The following is a 19,838-nucleotide window of genomic DNA, read 5'->3' on the forward strand; positions in this document are numbered from 1 at the left end:
ACTTTAATCACAAGGCATGGTAGTACTCTGAGATGCCCTAGGGGATCTCCTGTATGCCAGGAAAACTCTTCTTTACCTCCATTGTGTAGTTGCAGTTCTATTTCCCCTTGATAGTCTGGATCAATCACTCCAGGCAAAACAGTAACCACCTTCCTTGCTTGTTGATCCAGAAGCGTAAGAAGCCCAAAGTGGCCAGGTGACAGTCTTAACTTCCAGTTCAATGGAATTTTTGTGTTTCCTGGTTAAAGCACTCCTCTTTTTGGTACAAAGACTTGTAGACCAGCAGAACTTAAACTTGCAGGGACAAGAAGCAAAAATTTTCCTACTGGATCACTAGGAGTGATAGTGAGTGGTGCCACTCCTGTTTCCACCCCTTGATTCCTGGACCCATGAATCCCAGCTATGGGAGAAACAGCACTATAGAGTGGATGCTGATTCAGAGCATATGCAGCCTTCTGAAGAGCACTACCCCAGCCCTGCAAGGTATTGCCACCAAGTTGGTGCTGTAGTTGAGACTTCAACAGGCCATTCCACTGTTTTGTCAACCCAGCTGCCTCTAGATGATGGGAAATATGATAAGACCAGAGAATTCCATGAGCATGTGCCCATTCCCTCACTTCATTTGCTGTGAAGTGGGTTCCTTGGTCAGAAGCAATGCTGTGTGGAATACCATGATGGTAAATAAGGCATTTTGTAAGTCCATGGATGGTAGTTTTGACAGAAGTATTTCCATATCCAGAGTATCTGTCTATTCCAGTAAGAACAAATCACTGCCCCTTGCATGATGGAAGTTTTCCAATAAAATCAACCTGCCACCAGGTAGCAGGATGACCTTCTCGGGGAATGGTGCCATTTTGGGGACTGAGTGTGGGTCTCTGCTGCTGGCAGATTGGGCAATCAACAGTGGCTATGGTCAGGTCAGCCTTGATGTGTGGAAGTCCATGTTGTTGAGCCCATTCATAACCTCCATCCCTACCACCATGACCACTTTGTTCACCAGCCCATTGGGCAATGACAGGAGTGGCTAGGGAAAGAGGCTGATTGGTATCCACCAAACAGGTGATTTTATCCACTTGGTTGTTAAAATTTTCTGCCGAAGTCATCCTCTAGTGAGCATTCACATGGGACACAAATATCTTCATGTTTTTTGCTCGCTCAAAAAGCTCTATTCACATACCTCTTCCCAAGACTTCTATGTCACCAATCTTCCAATCATGTTCCTTTCAAGTCCCTGACCATCCAGCCAAGCCATTAGCAACAGCCCATGAGCCAGTATATAAAGGCACCTCTGGCCAGTTCTCTTTCCAAGCAAAGTGAAAAACTAGGTGTGCTGCTCACAGTTCTGCACACTGGGAGGATTTCCCCTCACCACTTTGTCCTTCAGAGACATCCCATAAAGGGGCTGCAGGGGGGTGGAATGTGCCAGTTTAGATTTATGTCCCCCAAAATGCCATGTTTTTTAATTCAATCTTGTGGGGGCAGACATATTAGTGTCGATTAATTTGGAATGTTTGGATTAAGTTGTTTCCATGGAGATGTGACCCACCCAACTCTAGGTGATAACTTTAATTGAATTATTTCCATGGAGGTGTGGCCCTGCCCATCAAGCATAGGTTTTGATTTAATCACTGGAGTCCTTTAAAAATGCTGGCACAGACCCAGACACTGGCTGGCTTAGAGTAGAGATGCTTGGAGTTGTGGACCCCTGATGCAGCTGCAGCTGAGAGACATTTTGAAGATGGCTGCTGAAAGCTGCTGTTGACATTTTGGAGAACACCATTTTGAAATGCAACCAGGGAGCAAGCAGACACTGGCCACATGCCTTCCCAGCCAACAGAGATTTTCTGGATGCCAATGGCCATCCTTCAGTGGACACCTTATTGTTGATGCCTTATCTTGGACACTTGATGACCTTAAGACTGTAACTTTGTAACCAAATAAATCCCCTTTATAAAAGCCAATCCATTTCTAGTATTTTGCAAAAAGGCAGCAGTAGCAAACTTTAACAGTTACAGGCATGGTTTTCCCTAAGGCAAAATTCCCCTCTGGCTCTGAAACTTAGAATAAGTTACCTGCTTCCAATACAAAGGAGATACAGTCTTAGAATAAATGTTCCCATTGACATAGGGTGAAATTTGAAGGAAAATAGGAGTCACAGGGCCCAACTAGTTCCTAAAACCTGCAGGGCAAGCGCCATTAGATTTCAGAGTCTGAGAGTCATTTATAGAAAGACATTTTGTCCCCAGGGCTTGAGAGAGTGGCAGTCCAACCCTTTCCAAGGGCCTTCACAATAACCCTGTTCTCTCCAAATGCTGAGGTGACTGTTCCAACATATCCAAGAACTGGGGAGACCACCTTATTCTCCATCCCTCCCTGCTTAATCACCAGGGTGCCACCTGGATTCTCTGCCATCTCTGGGGCAAAAGCTCTCCCTTCTCTGAATAGGGGGGTGGAAACCAGTCTCTCTGTGATCCCCAGGAAAGGTGCTCCACCCTCTTTGATCTCCAGGGCAAACCCACCTTCTCCACATGCATGGGTGGGTCTTTTCTCCTGACCTAAGGTATCTTATCTCAAGACCTTCATTTCCATGGTTCTGCTTTTGAAGCATTTTTTCCTTCAATCTATTCCTTTTTTGTCCCTTTTTGTCCAGACTGGCAGTGGTTCCATTTATAAAGACCTCACAAAAAATTTGTTGGCTTGGCATGTAGTATTCAGCAATCAAAACCATAAGACAATAGGACTTTCCACAAATCCTTTCTGCATAACCCCATCTCTGAGCCTGGCTTGTCTTGAAATGGCTGACTTGTTCCAGGTTTGGTTAAATTCTCATGTGGGGCACTAGCCTCTGTGGTTTCACTTTCTGGAAGCCCAGAATCTTCCAAACCATAATTTTCTGGTTTCTTTGTACTCAAGAGTTCAGTTCTCAACTTATCTCTTTCCTCTCATGTTCTACTATAAGCTGCAAGGAGAAGCCAGGCCATACTTTCCACATTTAATTTGGAAATCTCTTCAGCTAAGTATCCTAACTCATCATTTTCAAATTCTGCCTTCCCTCTGATACCAGGACCCAATTCTGCCAAAGTCTATGCCACTTTAAAACAAGGATGTCCTTTCTTCCAGTTGGCAATGACACATACATCATTTCTGCCTAAGGCCTCATAGGAAGTTCTTTTAGTCTCTATATTTCTATTAAGTCTCTTCAAAGCAACCTAGGCCTTTTCTATCAAGCTCCTCACAGTTCTTCCAGAATCTCCCCTTTACCCATTTATAAAGCCATTCCAGCATTTTTGGTATTTGCAAACCACAGCAGTACCCCACTCTTCCGGTACCAAAATCTGTTCCACTTTGCTAAAGCTGATAGAATGCAATATACCAGAAATGGATTGCCTTTTACAATGGGGGTTTATTAGTTCACAAATTTACAGTTGTAAGGCCATGAAAATGTCCAAATAAAGCATCAACAGGATGATACCTTCTCAAGGAAAGGCCAATGGTATCTGGGGTTCCTCTGTCACATGGGAAGGCACATGGCTGGCTCTGCTGATCCTTCTCTGCTGTGCTCATCTTCTACTTCCCAGGACTTTCTCCAAAATGTCTCTGGGCTTCTGTATCTAAGCAACTCTGGGATTGTGTCTCAACTTCTCTCTTAGTTTTTCTGGGGGCAAACTCTGGATTACATATCTTAGCATCTCTGAGCCCCCTATCTCTGTGAGCTCTCTTAAAGAACTCCAGTAAAGGATTAAGACCCCTCTGGAAGGGGTGGGGTCAGAGCTCCATGGAAACAATCTAATCAAAAGTCCCACCCACATTAGATCTGCCCCCAGAAGAGTGAATTAGAAGAACATCATCTTTTATGGGGTACATAATAGATTCAAACCAGCACACTCTGTCTCAGTGTTTCTGCCTTTTATCCTCTTATAAAGGGTTCCAGTAAAGTATTAAGACCCACTTTGAAACTGTAGTCCAGCAGGAGAGACTGATAAGCTCAGAAATTAGAGTATTGAATATGAGGAGTAAAAACTATATTTAGAAGAATGATATATTCAATGTTGAATATCTCTGTGTGATTATGTGTAGTACACAGTAAAAATTTGTTGTATTAAACAAATACACATTCCTGAGCCTGTGGCAAATTTAATTAGTGATGACCAGAAAGCAAGTATAATTATGGAACAGATATCAAAAGGAAAACAGGGATTAAAGTGGAATGCTTTTGTAATCATCTGAAAATCATAGGGAAACTATAGCAATATAGTATGAAATTTCTACATGAAGTAAAGGAGAAATTATCTGATCTGATCACAGGCCTTGTAGAAAGCCCATTGTCAATCACCGACAGAAGTAGGCCCACCAAAAGAAATGAAATCTCAATCCTTAAGGTAAGACAATCAACATGGTGTTGTTATAAAGTCCACAAGGAGAACATTTTAAGATAGTGACAATAATTAATCATGATAAATTTTGGAAAGAACTCAAGGATAAATAATACTGAAAATAAGTAGAGAAAACATGAAGATGGCAGGTGTATAATTTTTAAGAAAAGATGTTGAAAAAAAACAGAGAAGTAATAGTATCTTGAGGGACAAATGAGATCTAGAGTAGATTTTTCTCTTTGGATTAAAGAGATTCTGTATGCAACTTTGCACTGACAATAAGAAGTTAGTGGAAAGTTAGAAAATAAAGTAATAGATTCTCAAATCACTTTCTGAAGACTACCAATCCTCTCACTTGGACTGACTTGCTTCAATTCATTCTGGGATTTTACTTGAGTTCTGTGTCATTGGGTAGAAGGATATTTATACATACATATGTGTGTGTGTGTGTATAAATACATACATACATACAGATATACAGATGTCTACATATAATGATGAAAGAATGGCATGGAAAATTAAATAAACAACAGAGAGAAGGCACATGAATAGTTAATAGTTTTAAAAATATAACCTTTGAAAAGCAATATTCTTAAATTTGTCCACCATGTTGATAAATGAGGCATGATTATAGGTTAAAATATAGTACTATGATATAATTTATTCTCAAACTCTTCTTACCTAATAAAGTTTCACAGTGATGCTTTAGTTGACCCCAAAAGTTACCACAAAATTAGAATTTTCAGTGTAGTTTTGGAAATAATATCATGGAACTTTGCCTGCTTTAGGCTCAGTGTGAGAACTACTCATAACTAATCTGCATATTTACAAATTGTTCTTTATTATGATGGGGTATATTAAAGTCTACAAAGTTTAAAGCAAAAAATATCATTCAAGCTTTAGCCAATGAAAAAGAAGTTATTTGTCATTATGTGCCTTTGCTTTGATTCTCTTTGTGGATGTCACAGAGGTCAGAAAAACTAATTAATGGAAGGTTAGCTCAGGTTTTCACATGCTGGCTCTTCATTAATCTCTTCTAAGTGCTCGATAAGCACTCAGATTATTCCATCAAAAGTGTAAAATGGTTGTTTTTAAATTCCAGTGGTCTAAACTACTGAGATCAGTGGGTACGATAATGTGTATGTTATTAGTTACTGCTGATCTGAAATAATTTTAGTTTACTCTATTTGTCTCAATTAACAACAAAAATGGTACTTTAATATCCTAAAGATCAAGTTTTGTTCCTGTAAATTTTACCTGACAAAGACAAAGCCTACAGACAGTAGATAAGTTTTAAGTTCTACAGAGAATTATAATCAGAATTGTTACATTACATTGTAGTTTTCAACACTGGATTAAAACTATTAATAATCTCAAATAAAGAAAGGTTAAAGCTTTGAAATTTATGAGGCAATTACTTTGAAGCTGTAATTCCAGTAAATTTCTGAGTATAGAATGAAGAGGTTGCACATTTTAAAACCCATATCTTATTTTTTTCTAGTCAAGATAATTAGAAGTTTATAAGTGGTATTCCCTGAAGTGATGAAGACTTGTAGCAAAAAAAGAAATTTTGTAATTAGTCCATTTTCCCTTTTCCTTCTGATGTACTTTAAAAAAGCAATCATGCAAAATAGTTTCAACTTCTATGGAATATTCTCTCAGTATTATAAACTATATTTGTAATAAATTCTTCCATTCAGTTTTTAAATTTGACCAGATTTCATTGGATTTACTGTACAAAGTTTTGTTTTCTGCTTGGGTACATGTAGGGGGTTTGGTGTGTATATGCACATAAAATAACATGAAATGAATATTAAATGGGCCTAAATACAAAACTTTCTGTTTTATAGTCAACCTTGAACAACTGAATTTCTGTCACTGCATAGATAATGAATGAGTTTACCCGGTGAAAACCTGATTCAAACTGAAAAATCCATTATGTGCTATGCTTCTGCTAAGATAGGCCCATTGTTAAATGAACCTACAGTTCCCACCAAGGAGCATCCTGGATAAACCTCCCCATTAGGTAATACCAAACTTTCCCTCCTCAGGTATATATGCTTAAAACCATGCTGACTAAAATGAACATTAAAAGGAATTATAACTAATAAAAGAACATTGACAATCATTCAGATATAAAACAAGTAAGTCATTAGGCTCACAATCTCCATCAGAAGCACTGTTCAAAATATTTATGATACTTATTTCCATTTTAATTGAAGTCTTGGATGCATTTCTAGGTGAGAGTAGCTGCTGCATCTGATTATGGCCCCCAGCTGGGTATCTATTCAATAGCACAAGCCTTCTGTCTTATTTCCTTTGATTTGTGCATTTAACATACAATAATTTCTCTTTAAAGATTTGACAGAAATTAAAAATCACAATATGAATCTATTTTTTTATTAAAATAAGAGATCTATTTCTTTAAGCCAAAAGGAAATTTCTATAATAGGGGTACCATACAGAGCAGCACTTTGTTTGGCCCAGGAGACTATGAGGTCAGCATTGTTCTTTCTTTGATATTGCTGAATAACTGTCTATGGCCTGCTGTTTGCATACATTTGAGAACAATAAAAAAGAGAATACAGTGGTAGAAGTCTGAATGTTAGTTTACATACTGGGTATCCAGCCCTTAATAATAATGATTCCATTAATTTCTTTCTTTAGGTCATTTCCAGATATTTTGCAGAATCAGAGTAAGTTATCACTCAATGTAATCCCTGGCTACTTGTTATCACTCAGTATAATCATGACATGCATTTCTTTCTCCAACCATTAACAAATGAGAGGTTATGATAGATACACTAGTGACAAATTCAGATCAGAAGAAAATACTGGATTCAACTATTATTTCCTCCTGTGTGTCTGGAAGTTGAGAAAAAAGGTCACACCCAAAGAACTGCAAGAGGATATTTATCTCTTCTTAATCTTTCTGAGATATATCTCCACTGGTAAACAAGAAATTCACATATCTCCTTCCAAACATTTAGAGACAAAGAAGCCTGGTTTTTATATGGATAAATATGCAAGTAATCAAATGTTCTCAAAGAAGTCAGACTAGAGGTGACTTTTCAATAAGCAGATAGAATACTAGAGGTATCTTTTCAGTAAGCAGATTGACTACTATCAGTATCCTGCATTCTCATTACTGGAATACTTCGTAAGAAAACTGGTGTTTGCATTCATTCATTCAAAAATATTGAGTGCCAACTATGTTACCACACTGTTCTGGGAACTTACATGAGAAAAACAGACTGGCTTCTTTGCTACCATGGTGCTTGCATTCTAGTGGGTTAGTGATGTGTTGGAATGGGGAGACAGACAAAAACCAAAATAAATGAATGAATGTTTAGCATTTTAAACCCTGAAAAGCTCCATGTATGAAAATAAAACAGTAATAGGAAATGGAATTGTCCATGGGTGCTATTTTAGTAGGGTGAATAGCGAGTTATCATGTAGAATATAAAATGTCAATGAAGACTTGAAAGAGGTGAAGGTTCATATATCTGGGATATGAAATATCCAAGCTGTATTTGGGTTCTCTAGGGAAACAGAATCAACAAGAGTTATCAGCAAATATAAGATTATATAAAAGCGTCTCACGCAACTGTGGGGATGCACAAGTCCAAATTCCATAGGGCAGGCAGCAAACTGGCAACTCTGATGAAGGTGTTCAATGAACTCCTCAGGAAATGCTTCACTGGCTAGCCAAAGAAGAAGTGAAGGTCCTCTATCTTTCTCACTTAAAAGTCTTTAACCTTTTCCGTTAAATCCAGCTGATTGAATTCTCTCATAGCAGGAGACACACCCTTTGTTGATGTAATCAGTCACAGCTGCAGCCAATTGACTGATGATTTAATAAACCAGCCTTCTGGTTTATTAACCAGCCACAAATGTCCTTGCAGTAATGGTTAGGCCAGTGCTTGCTTGACCAGACACCTGGACACCATCACTGGTCAAGTTGACACATGAACCTAACTATCACACAGGCTTAGGGAATGTTGTGAGAAAGGAGCATGCCTGCAGTGTTTGGGGAAAGACATGGTGGTGAATGAAGCAGTATTAGAGTGAGCAAGTGGGAGACTATTAACTAGGAGATAAAGTCAGAGTGTTATTTGACAGTTAAGGAGTTATGAGCTTTAGCTTTTACTTGAAGGGGATGGGAAATCACTGGAGGATTTTGAGAGCAAGTGTGATATGATATCTCTTCTATTTTTAAAGGATGATTGTAGCTACTTTGTTAAAATCACCCTGGGAAGGATGAGGGTGAATCTAGGCACTCAGTTGTGAAATAATTATGATAATTTAGACCAGAGATTATGGAAGCTTAGACTGGGAAGTAGCAGTGGAGGTACTGAGAACTAGTTTCATCTTGGACATGTTTTTGGAAATATTCAGCAATTTCTTACCCTTTCTTCAAACTGTTTGAGGCACTTGTTTTTCTGGGAGAAATTTATTATGATTGCCTCCATTATTCCCGGTTGTTAGTTTTCAATTGCTGAATAACAAATCACCACAAATTTTTCAGCTTGAAATAAAACAAATTTATTATCTCACAGTTTCTGTAGGTCAGAAGTCTGTGCATGGGTTAACTAGTTGGGTCCTCAGCCAGGGTCTGGCCATGTTGAAATCAAAGTGTCAGCTAGCTGCATCCTCATCTGGAGGCTTGACTAGAGTGAAAATCTACTTCTTAATACCTTCAAATTTTTGGCAGAATTCAGTTCCTTGTGGTTGTAGAACTGATGTCCCCAGTTTTTTGCTGGCTGTCAGCCAGAGACCTCTCAGAGCTCCTAGATGTCCCCAGCAGGTCCTTGCCATTTGACCCCCTCCATAGGTAGTTTACAACGTGTACATTTGCTTCTTCAAGACAGCAGACAAATTTTTCTTTCAGGGAGAGCTAAGTTCCTTTTAAGAACTTACTTGATTAGGTCAGACCTACTCAGGATAATATTCCTTTTGATAGACTTAGTGAACTGATTTGGGAAATCCTTCCACCTTTGTCATATAACATAGCCTAAACAAGGTATGTGGGTGTGAGTGTGAGAGAGTGTGTGTGTGTGTGTGTGTGAATTCTGCTATATTCACAATCCTACCCATATTCAAGGGGATGTATAAACCAGATGTTGGTAATATTGAGGGCCATGTCAGAATTTTGCCTACCACACATCCAACACAAAGTATAACCAGCCTCTGAGTATTAGTGGCAACTTATATGATTTCACCTACTTCATGTAGGACATTCAGTTTTCCAGAGATTACCTTCCTTAAATTTATTTCTAAGACTCTCTGTTTCATATGTAAATCTATTAATTAGTGTTGGTCACTACTCATGTCCACCAATGTTCAGAAGGAGTAGAGATTTAGAAGGATCATGCATGGCCAAACTGTCTAAACTGCTGCCCAATGTCCCTAAAGATGCAATATATCAGTACAGTTATGTCACAGAAGTCTCCTACCATCACTAGCGCTGAGCACTTAGGAAGCAAGGATGCACTACACCTTCAGAGCCATAATTGCTCCCCAATGTTTTAATCTCTGGACAAGCAAAGTATGCTAGTATGCTTACTAAGCCTTGGTAGAACTAACTACTTGGGTAGTTTGACATTTATGTCTAAATCTACATTGTGAATATGTTTAAATTTTTGTCCATGGAGCATCTGGGACCCTTGCAAATCAGAAGACAGTTATATTTTTAAATGCCTATGGTTATTTGACATTTCTTCTCCTTCACAAAGTGGATTTATTACCTGATTGCAAGGACATATATTTAAAACAGCTAAAATTAAGCTATTTTCTTTTCCTAACAGAAAAAAAAAAAAAAAAATACAAAAAGCACTTTATCTCAAAGACAATCTTCACCATCATAACCTGTGAACAAAATCAGTATAATCAAAGTTTGTTGGATAATAATGCAAAATAACTTTGATTTTATGAAATAATTTATCATTAAACATGTTTAATTCTTTTATTTATATTTCCTCATTTTAGAAACTTTTCTCCTTGTCCTCCATATATGCTTCCAATTTTCTCTTTAGTTCACTGTCTAAGGGGCAACATCTGAATTTTAAAAAGGGCCTCACACACTTTCCTACTCACCTTATAAATAATGGTATATTTTCATATGCACTTTGTCACAGAGCATACTCTTCTGGGCTCTGTTCTAAATGCTTGATAAGTGTAATTTCATTTAATGCATTTAGTACCCACAAAAAAACTTTTGAGAAAGATACTCCTATTAACACCATCATACAGATGCAGAAACCAGGCACAGGACAATTAAGTTGGTAAGCCATACAGTTAGAAACAGATTGGATAGAATGTGTAACACTGGCCCCTATGCTCTGCCACTTCTATGACCAGGACAATGGAGAGAATAAATGGAAAACCAGGAATGCTGTTGCCAGCAAGTCCTGGATTCAAGACACCTCAGGATGAACCCCCAAAAAGAACCAACAGAGGGCATGAAAAGTCTATAGGAAAAGGGGGAAAAGCAAAATCAGAATCCCTTCCACCTCATCAACTGTTTTGAGGTGGGAGATCTATATGTCCCGGGATCTTTTCTCATGTTTCTTGCACTTTGTGCTCATGTAGAAAAATTTTTAACAATCTGTGAGAAAATACAGTGAAGGAGATGAGCTCATGGTGAAATTTTTTCTTTGTATTCATGATGCATCAACTACTTTGGCCAGAAAATCCCTTGTTGTGACAGTATACACTGCCTTCCAAGAGGTATGTTAATGAGATGTTTTGGCAAAGAAATGTGTTAACCCCTGCACATGTTATAAGCTTGTTTGTCCCACTCATAACTTTGTGTTATTGTTTTTACTTATTTATTTATTACAGGTACATAGTATGTAAAGGACAGAGTTCTATTTGTTTTGTCTTCTGTATATCTACTATTTTGGGGTGGTGGTGGTGTGGGTAGGGTAATAGTTATTGCGATTGCTTTATCAACAGTTGCATTCAAAGAAACAAACTGTTGTCCACAGGATTTTATTGTAATCTTGACTCATTATCTTAATTCCCTCTGGTACAAACCAATTTATGGCAAGAGGTGACAGTAAAGTGATAATGGAGAGAATCAGTAGGCAGTTACAGAATGCTAGAGAAATTTGCTTCCTGTTGTCTTTTGGCAACATTGAAATGCAGAAAGTTGATAGGAGGTGAGTTAATGAGTCCAGATTGCTTAAATATGACTTTATAAAGTAATAGAGTTAGAATTAAGTTTGTTTTCAGAGTTGTTTACTGTTGAGAATAATTAGAATAAAAGTATAATCCAGTGACAAGAACCTGAGTACTTAAAAATTCTAATTACTCCTGACTTTCCATGCTTTTCAAGACACCACACTGTTCAGTGATGATTGATGCCTGTGGTTTTCTATCTTCATAATTCACCATCAGGAATTTCTTCATTCAACAGTTATTATTCATATCTTGAGATAGAAAAGGAAGAATTTTTCTACTTTAAATCATCTTGAAATTGCAAAAGCATTGTTTAAAAAAGATTAATTCTAGAGGCTGGTGTAATTTGGAAAATATTTAGAGCATGACTAAGTCTGTGTTAAGAAATATGTTTTCTAATATAATCCCACTACAGGCAACTGGTTCATTGTAAATAATGGTTAACTTCAGTTCCAGCCTGATTGATTGAAGATGTTTAAAACACCTTATGATTGAAAGGTAAGATAAATTTTTGGGCAAACAGAGTCAGAACAATATTCCACAACTGATCTTTTCAAAGGATTGTCCTGTTTGTCTAAATTGTCTTTTAAATATTTTTTAGAGAAGTTGTAGGTTGACAGAAAATAGAGTTCCCATATACCACCTCTCGCATCACATGCACAGCTTTCCCTATCATTAACACTTTACATTAATGTGGCACCTTTGTTACAGTTGGTGAAACAGTATTATTATATTTATGTTATTAAATGGAGTTGGTACCTGGTTCTGTGTGCCCCTTTTCTTGAGACACAGCCCTTTTCCAGTATTCTGAGCTTAGCAGACTCCAAAATCCACTGTTTTCATTTATTTATGTATTTTTTTCCATTAGGCCCACCTCTTCTCTGCCAGGAGAAAGCTCTGGGCTCCTTTTCTGCTTGCTCCAGGTTTATCTGTGCTTGTAGCATGTATTCAGTAGTCCAAATTTGTTAATTAAAACCACAATTGGAGCTTGGTTGAGCTAGATTCCCTTGCTCCTAGCAGGGACTGCTTCTTTTTCCCACAGTGAAGTTTTCCAACTCAGCCTGCCATGCTGGTGGGTGGGGAGGGGCACAAACACTACAGTTTGGGGAGCTTTACTTATGTTCTATGCTGTGATCTCAGCCATTCCACCCATTCCAGGCTGGTGTATGATGCATGTTCAGTTATGGATGTCCTTCTATCATTGTTCCAGACTATTTTTCTAGTTATTGCTTGCTATTTACTAGTTGCTGTAGGGGGCTAACTAAATTCTACCACTCCCTGTGCTGCCATCTTGCCCTGCCATGATCATTAAGTCTTGCTGCTTCTACTTGCAACATTCAAATTCTGACCACTTCTTACACCTCTACTACTATCATCCTACTTCCAAGCTATGGTCATCTCTAAATCACTTAATATCTATGATAGTCTTATCACTGGTTCCACTGTTGCTCTGTAAGAGTCTATCCTCCACACAGAAATAAGACTAAAACTTCAAAACTGTAATTCAAATTATGCCACTGCCCTACTCACAAGATTCCACTGACTTTCTTTTGCAATCAGAATGTCACCAAAGACCTCATCATAAGAGCTTAAGGATCTTGACCCAGGCTTACCTTTTGGCTACTTTCTTATAACCTCACTGTTGTTTACTGCCTTGCAGCCACATTGACCACATTTCTGTTTCCTGAATAGGCCAAGCGTGTGCCCATCTCAGGACATCTGCATAAGGGAATGCTGATCCAACCCAAGATTTGTTCTCTCACATCACTCAAGTTCTATTCAAATGTGACCTTTACAGAGAATCTTCCCAACACTCTATCTGAAATAATACATGTTACTCTCTATGCTCATCTTCATTTTTCTTGAAATTCCTTATCACTACATGATTTATATCACTTAGAATATGTTTACATGATTTTAATCTGTATATCCCATTATAATATTAGATCTGTGCAGCCAAGTAATTTGTGTTTGTTCCTTTCTGTATTCCCAGGCACAAGAACAGTGTCTAGCATGTACTTGGTGCATAAAAAATATTTATTGAATAAATAAATGAGGGGAATATCCAATCAGGTGAACCTATAAAGAAAGTGAAAGAGAATAATAGTACAGAGAAAGTTTAAAAGAACTCATTATTTAAGAATAGATTACAGAACCAGCCTTTACATATTTAAAGCCCAATGTATTCACACATATATACACAGAGTTGCAAGAGAATTTTGGCTTATTAAGTTCAGTAATATTTACACTCCCTTATTTCCTGTTATGAAGGGAGACACTATCTCCTAAGTAGATACCCAAATGCAGTCACAATTACTTACATTGAAATGGTTCATTAACAAGTAAAGAAAGAGCCTGTATATATTTATTTCAAACCTGTGCACCCTTAAAGGTCTGACCAACAGTTCTTTAAAACTCATTATAATATAAGTTTGTCTGATTACTAGACAGTCCAAATGAGAAAATTTTACCAAGAGCTATTCAGATAAGTCCAAATATCAAGGTAGGGTTGGGTTCAAAATACTATTATAAGGTAATGATGTAATGTTAAAAGAGAATCAAGATGTTCAAGCTTGAGATAAGGACAGAGAGTCAGAAGAATATGCTTAAGTAATTTTGGATAAAACAGATTATGAATTTCTCATGATACCCTCACAATTTTCTTCCCCCATCCTCAAGCTCTAGGGGACCCAACAAGGTCCTGTGGAATAGAGGCTTTAATGATAACAAAAATAATGAGAAGTAGAGAAGATAATGAGAGAGCAAACTTGTTCTGCTTTGAGCCTATTGTAATACTACTGACAAACTGGGTGGTAGATTTTTCTTCCCATTTAGTAGGATGACAATATTACTGTTGGGGTTGGGGGAGTGGGATGGGTGGATGGCAGAGTGGCCAGCAAGCCTATGTAAATATGGAATACAGAGCAAGCAATAAAATATCAAGAATTAAAGGTGGCAAGAGAACTTTAGGAAAATGGCAGATAGAAGAATGGTAAACTTCACCTGGCAAACCCATTTGAGAGTCAAGAGGACTGAAAATAGGGGACGCATGTCTTATCAACTGATTTCTGAACTATTTGCTAAATATTTAGGTAGAAAACAAAGTAAAAAATACACTTTTGTTATTGTTTTAACTCTTTTGAATACAATGTAAGTTTATCTGAGGAAACGTGCATTAAATAACATTGGTTTTTAACTATTTGGTCAGAGTGTGTATGTTTATTTTTCTGTCACCCTTCACATAATTTTAGTAAAATTTCCTCTTTAGTTAGATATTCGTTAGGTATACATTCATTCACATCTATTTTAATCCAGTTTCATGCTATTTCTCAAAGTTTATATAGGCTCTATATGTACATTTGCAGTATTATTTAAGAATATTGAGAGGACTGTGGGAACATGGTAGAATAGAGAGCTCCAGGACACAATCTTTCTACCAGAACAGTATTAAATGGAGGCAACTGTCTGAAACAAAGATTTTGAAACGCCAGAGACCAGAAGAACACTGTAGAGCATCCAGGGAAAAACAAGAGCAAGAGGCTGATAAATTATGGTAAAGAACAGTAAATTTCTCTCTCTCACAGCAGCTACCAGTGCCCATCCCCCATTCTAGTGGCAATGTCCAGTCCCTGGCTCGCTTGATGGTAACAGAAAGGGGGGACATAAAAAATCCTCTTCCCCAAGACCAGGGGTGGGCACAGCTGATCATTCATCTTGACTTTTAATTAGCAACTTCATATCACTGGGGCCAGCTCTAAGACAGCCATTGTTTCTATGCCTGCTGCACAGACAAAGGCAGTGGCAGCCATTGTTCCAAACTACCCTGGACAAGGGTGGCAGTGGAGGATAATGAAGGATGCTGTGCTTCTCCAGGGTGGCTAGATTAGTTGAACAGCTGCATTTACTGGGCAAACCTAAAAAGCTCAGCTTTGGGGAGCCATGGAAGTAGCCCTTGCACCCTTCCTGATTTATACCTGTGGGCACCGTGGAGCCTAGTAAAGAGATTGAATCAGTAATCCAAAACCCCTCAACAAGGGAAACTCAGGACCAGAAGACTTCATAGGGGAATTCTACCAAACATTCCGAGAAGACTTAACCCCAATTCTTCTCAAATCTTTCAAAAATATTGAAGAGGATGGAATATTCGCTAATTCATTCTACAAACCCAACATCACCCTCATACCAAAGCCAGGTAAAGTTACCACAATAAAATAAAGCTACAGACCAATAAGTCATTATCTTTTAACCCAATCTTGTTGGGTGGAACCTCTTGATTGCTTCCATGGAGATGTGACTTACTCAACTGTGGGTGATACCTTTGATTAAATTATTTCCATGGAGGCGTAGACCCTGTCCTCTCAGGGTGGGTCTTGATTGGTTCACTGTATTACTTAAAAGAACTCAAGATCTGAACCCAAGATTCTTGCTGATGCCTTGAGATGCTTGGAGATGCAGCAGAAGGATATTTGGAGATGCTAAGCTAAAAGATGAAGCCAAGAGTTTACCCCAGAGAAGCTATGACAAGACCCCCAGATGCTTAGAAAGAAACATCCTGGGACAAAGAAGCAAGGATTCACAGGAGCTGAGAGAGAGGCACTAAGAGAAATCCAGAGATATTTTGGAGAGGGCCATTTTGAAATGCAACCCAGGAGCAAAGGAACAGCAGATGCCAGCCACATGCCTTCCCAGCTGACAGAGGTATTCTAGACGCCAACGGTGTTCTTCAGTGAAGGTATCCTCTTGTTGTTGCCTTAGATTGGATACTTTTTTGGCCTTAGGACTGTAAATTTGTAACTAAATAAATCGTCTTTATAAAAGCCAATCCATTTCTGGTATTTTTCATAACAGCAGAATTAGCAAAACGGAACAGTCTCTTATGATTATAGATGCAAAAATTCTCAACAAAATGCTAGTAAACTAAATCAACAACATATTAAAAGAATTATACACCGTGATCAAGTGGAATTTATACCTGGTATGCAAGTTTGGCTCAACATTAGAAAATCAATTAACACCACATTAACAAAATGAAAGGAAAAAATCATGTGATTATCTCAATCAATGCAGAAAAAGCATTTGACAAAATACAGCAACCTTTCATGATAAAAACACTTAAAGCACCAGAAACAGAAGGACACTGCCTCAACATGTTAAAAGGCATACATGAAAAATCCACAGCCAATTGGCCAATTTAAAAATGGGCAAAATATTTGAAGAGACATCTTTCCAACAAAGATATACAAATGACCGGAAAGCACATAAAAAGGTGCTCTACATTAGCTATCAGGGAAATGCAAATCAAAGCCCCAATGTGATTTGATTTCACAAAGCATTACAATGGCTGCAATTACAAACAAAACAAAACAAAACAAAATAAAAAAGTGTTGGAGAGGATGCAGAGAAACAGGAAAACTCATTCACTGCTGGTGGCAATGTAATATGGTGAGGCTGCTCTGAAAGACAGTTTGGCTGTTTTCCAGAAAGCTAAGTATAGAACTATCATATGTCCTGGAATTCCACTAATAGATATATATGCCAAAGAATTGAAAGCATGGACTCAAACATATATTTGCACACCAATGTTCATAACAGCATTATTCAAATTTGCCAAAAGATGGAAGTGACCCAAGTGTCCATCAATCAATGAATGGATAAATAAAATGTGGTATACACATACAATGGAATATTATTTAGCCATAAAAAGGAATGGAATGGTGGCTCCAAGAGAATGCAGGACCTCTGGCTCAACATTTTCATGCAACTATTAAAGACTGACCCGACAGCCATCCTCCAATTCTACAGATGGCAACGTGAAGAGAAGAAAACCCAATATGAGCTGAGACTGGAGAAGACTGTGAAAGCAAGAAGGGTCTGCTTCATGGCTGGGTTTGCAGAATATCCCTAAATAAAATGGTGATTTACTTCTTCCAGTCAATATGCCTACTTTAGAAGCTCCAGAAGAGAAGCTAAGGACATTTAAGTACCGAGGCAAAGATGCAACTGTGAGGTGGCAACAGCGGACGGCAGTCAGTCTGGAGCTCCAGAAGGCCAAGAAGGATGAGCAGGCCTTAAAGAGAAGGAACATCTCTGAGCTTTTCCCTGAGCCACCTGCTGAGAAACCCGTAAAAGAGGTCAGCCTCACCTTGGATGAAATCATCAATGGAATGAACAACTCAGATCCAGACTTATGTTTCCAGGCTACACAGGCAGCCAGAAAAATGCTGTGCCAGGAAAGGAACCCCCCTTTAAAACTGATCATTGAAGCGGGGCTCATTCACTAGATGGTGGAGTTCCTGGTCATCCCTTACTCCTGCTTGCAGTTCGAGGCAGCCTGGGCTCTGACCAACATTGCTTCAGGGACATCAGAGCAGACCCAAGCTGTTGTGAAGGGAGGAGCCATCCAGCCCTTGGTGGAGCCCCTGTCTTCCCCTGACTTGACTGTGTGTCAACAGGCAGTGTGGGCTCTGGATAACATAGCAGGTGATGGCCCAGAGTTCAGAAACATCATTATCTCGAGCAACGCCATCCCACATCTGTTGTCCCTGCTTTTGTCAACCATACCAATCATGTTTCTGCAGAATATCAAGTGGATCTTGTTCAACCTGTGCCAGAACAAGAACCCATACACTTGCCCCAAAGCGGTGAAGCAAATACTGCCCGTTCTCTCCAACCTCTTGCAGCACTATGACAGTGAGTTTCTCTCAGACACCTGCTGGGCCCTGTCCTGCCTCACTGATGGCTGCAAGGAGTGCATCGGCCAAGTGGTTGACACGGGGGTCCTGCCCAGGCTGGTCCACCTTATGAGAAGCTCAGAACTCAGTGTCTTGATCCCTTCTCTCTGCACTGTAGGGAACATTGTCTCGGAAGCAGATTACCAGATCCAGGTGGCCACTGATGCTGGCTTGCTGAGCATGATGCCCCAGCTCCTGGGTCACCCCAGTTCTTCCATCCGGAAGGAAGCAGTCTGGGCCCTGAACAACATGGCTGCAGGGCCTTCCCAGCACATCCAGCAGATGATTGCTCATGGCACACTGCCATCCTTAGTGGCTCTGCTAAAAAATGGAGAGTTTAAAGTCCAGAAAGAGGCTGTTTGGATTGTGGCTAACTTCACAACTGGTGGAACCATGGACAACTTGGTCCAGCTGGTCCACTCTGGAGTCTTAGAGCCACGGGTGAATCTGCTCACTGTCCAAGACAACATTTTCCTCATCATCCTTGATACCATCTCATATCCTCTAGGCATCAGATAAACTTTCAGAGAAGGAGAACCTGTGTCTTCTGATGGCAGAGCTTGGAGGGCTGGATAAAATTGAGGCATTACAACTTCACGAGAACCATCATATTGCCCAGACTTCTTTGAGCATTATCGAGAGCCACTGTTTTGTGGAAGAAGATGGCATAATTCTCCCCAGCCTGGACCGAGAGTATGATCTCTTCAAGCCTGTAATGAAGAAAGCCTAAACCTTCACAGTTTCTAAACCAACAATCAAACACTGAAGGATAATTTCTTTAAGAAGAAGCCCCACTCCTAACATCTTAGTGTATCACAGGTGTAAAACTTTTTATACTTAATAAAATTTTCTGAGGACAAAAAAAAAAGGAATGGAATCCAGATATATGCAACAGCAAGGATGAACCTTGAAGACATGATGTTGAGTGAAATAAGCCAGAATAAACAGACAGATAACTGTGTATGATCACACTGATTTGAAATAATTAGAGTGGGGAAACTCACAGTCAGAATCTAGAGAAAAATTTACCAGAGGATGGGGTGGGGATAGGGAATGGGAAGTTAAGGGTTCCTACTCAGAATGATAGAAGTGCTTCTGATAATGGTTGATGGTGATGGTAGCTCAACATTGTGAATGCAAGTAACAGCACTGAAATAAATATCTGACTGTGATTAAAAGGAGAAATGTTAGATTGCATATATGGTAACAGCGTAAAAACATAAAATGAAAATACATGGAAGTATACTACAAAAATGATTAACACTAAGTTGAACTATGGAATGTGGTTAATAATACAATTAGAAAAATGTGTTATCATCAGTTGTAACAAATGTCCCATGCCAATGCAAGTTATTAAGGATAAGGTGGTGTATGGGGATCCTGTATTTTATGCATGATTGTTCTGTAAAAGTACAACTTCTCTAATAAAGAAAAAAAAGTATGTACAGTAAAATGCAAAAAAAGAGAATATTCTATTCTTCTATAGAAATTAAGAAAAGCAAACACACAAGAAGCATAGATAAAATTATGCATAGAAAAATGATGCTTGGAG

At 38.7% G+C, this 19,838-nt stretch overlaps 1 pseudogene; it reads left to right on the plus strand.

Annotated features, from left to right (window-relative positions):
* The first annotated feature begins 17,491 nt into the window (after nucleotides 1-17,491).
* Nucleotides 17,492-19,016, plus strand: LOC119540557 (annotated as a pseudogene).
* Nucleotides 19,017-19,838: the final 822 nt, after the last annotated feature.

Source organism: Choloepus didactylus, chromosome 7, assembly GCF_015220235.1.
Source record: "Choloepus didactylus isolate mChoDid1 chromosome 7, mChoDid1.pri, whole genome shotgun sequence".
In the NCBI taxonomy this organism is placed as follows: domain Eukaryota; kingdom Metazoa; phylum Chordata; class Mammalia; order Pilosa; family Megalonychidae; genus Choloepus; species Choloepus didactylus.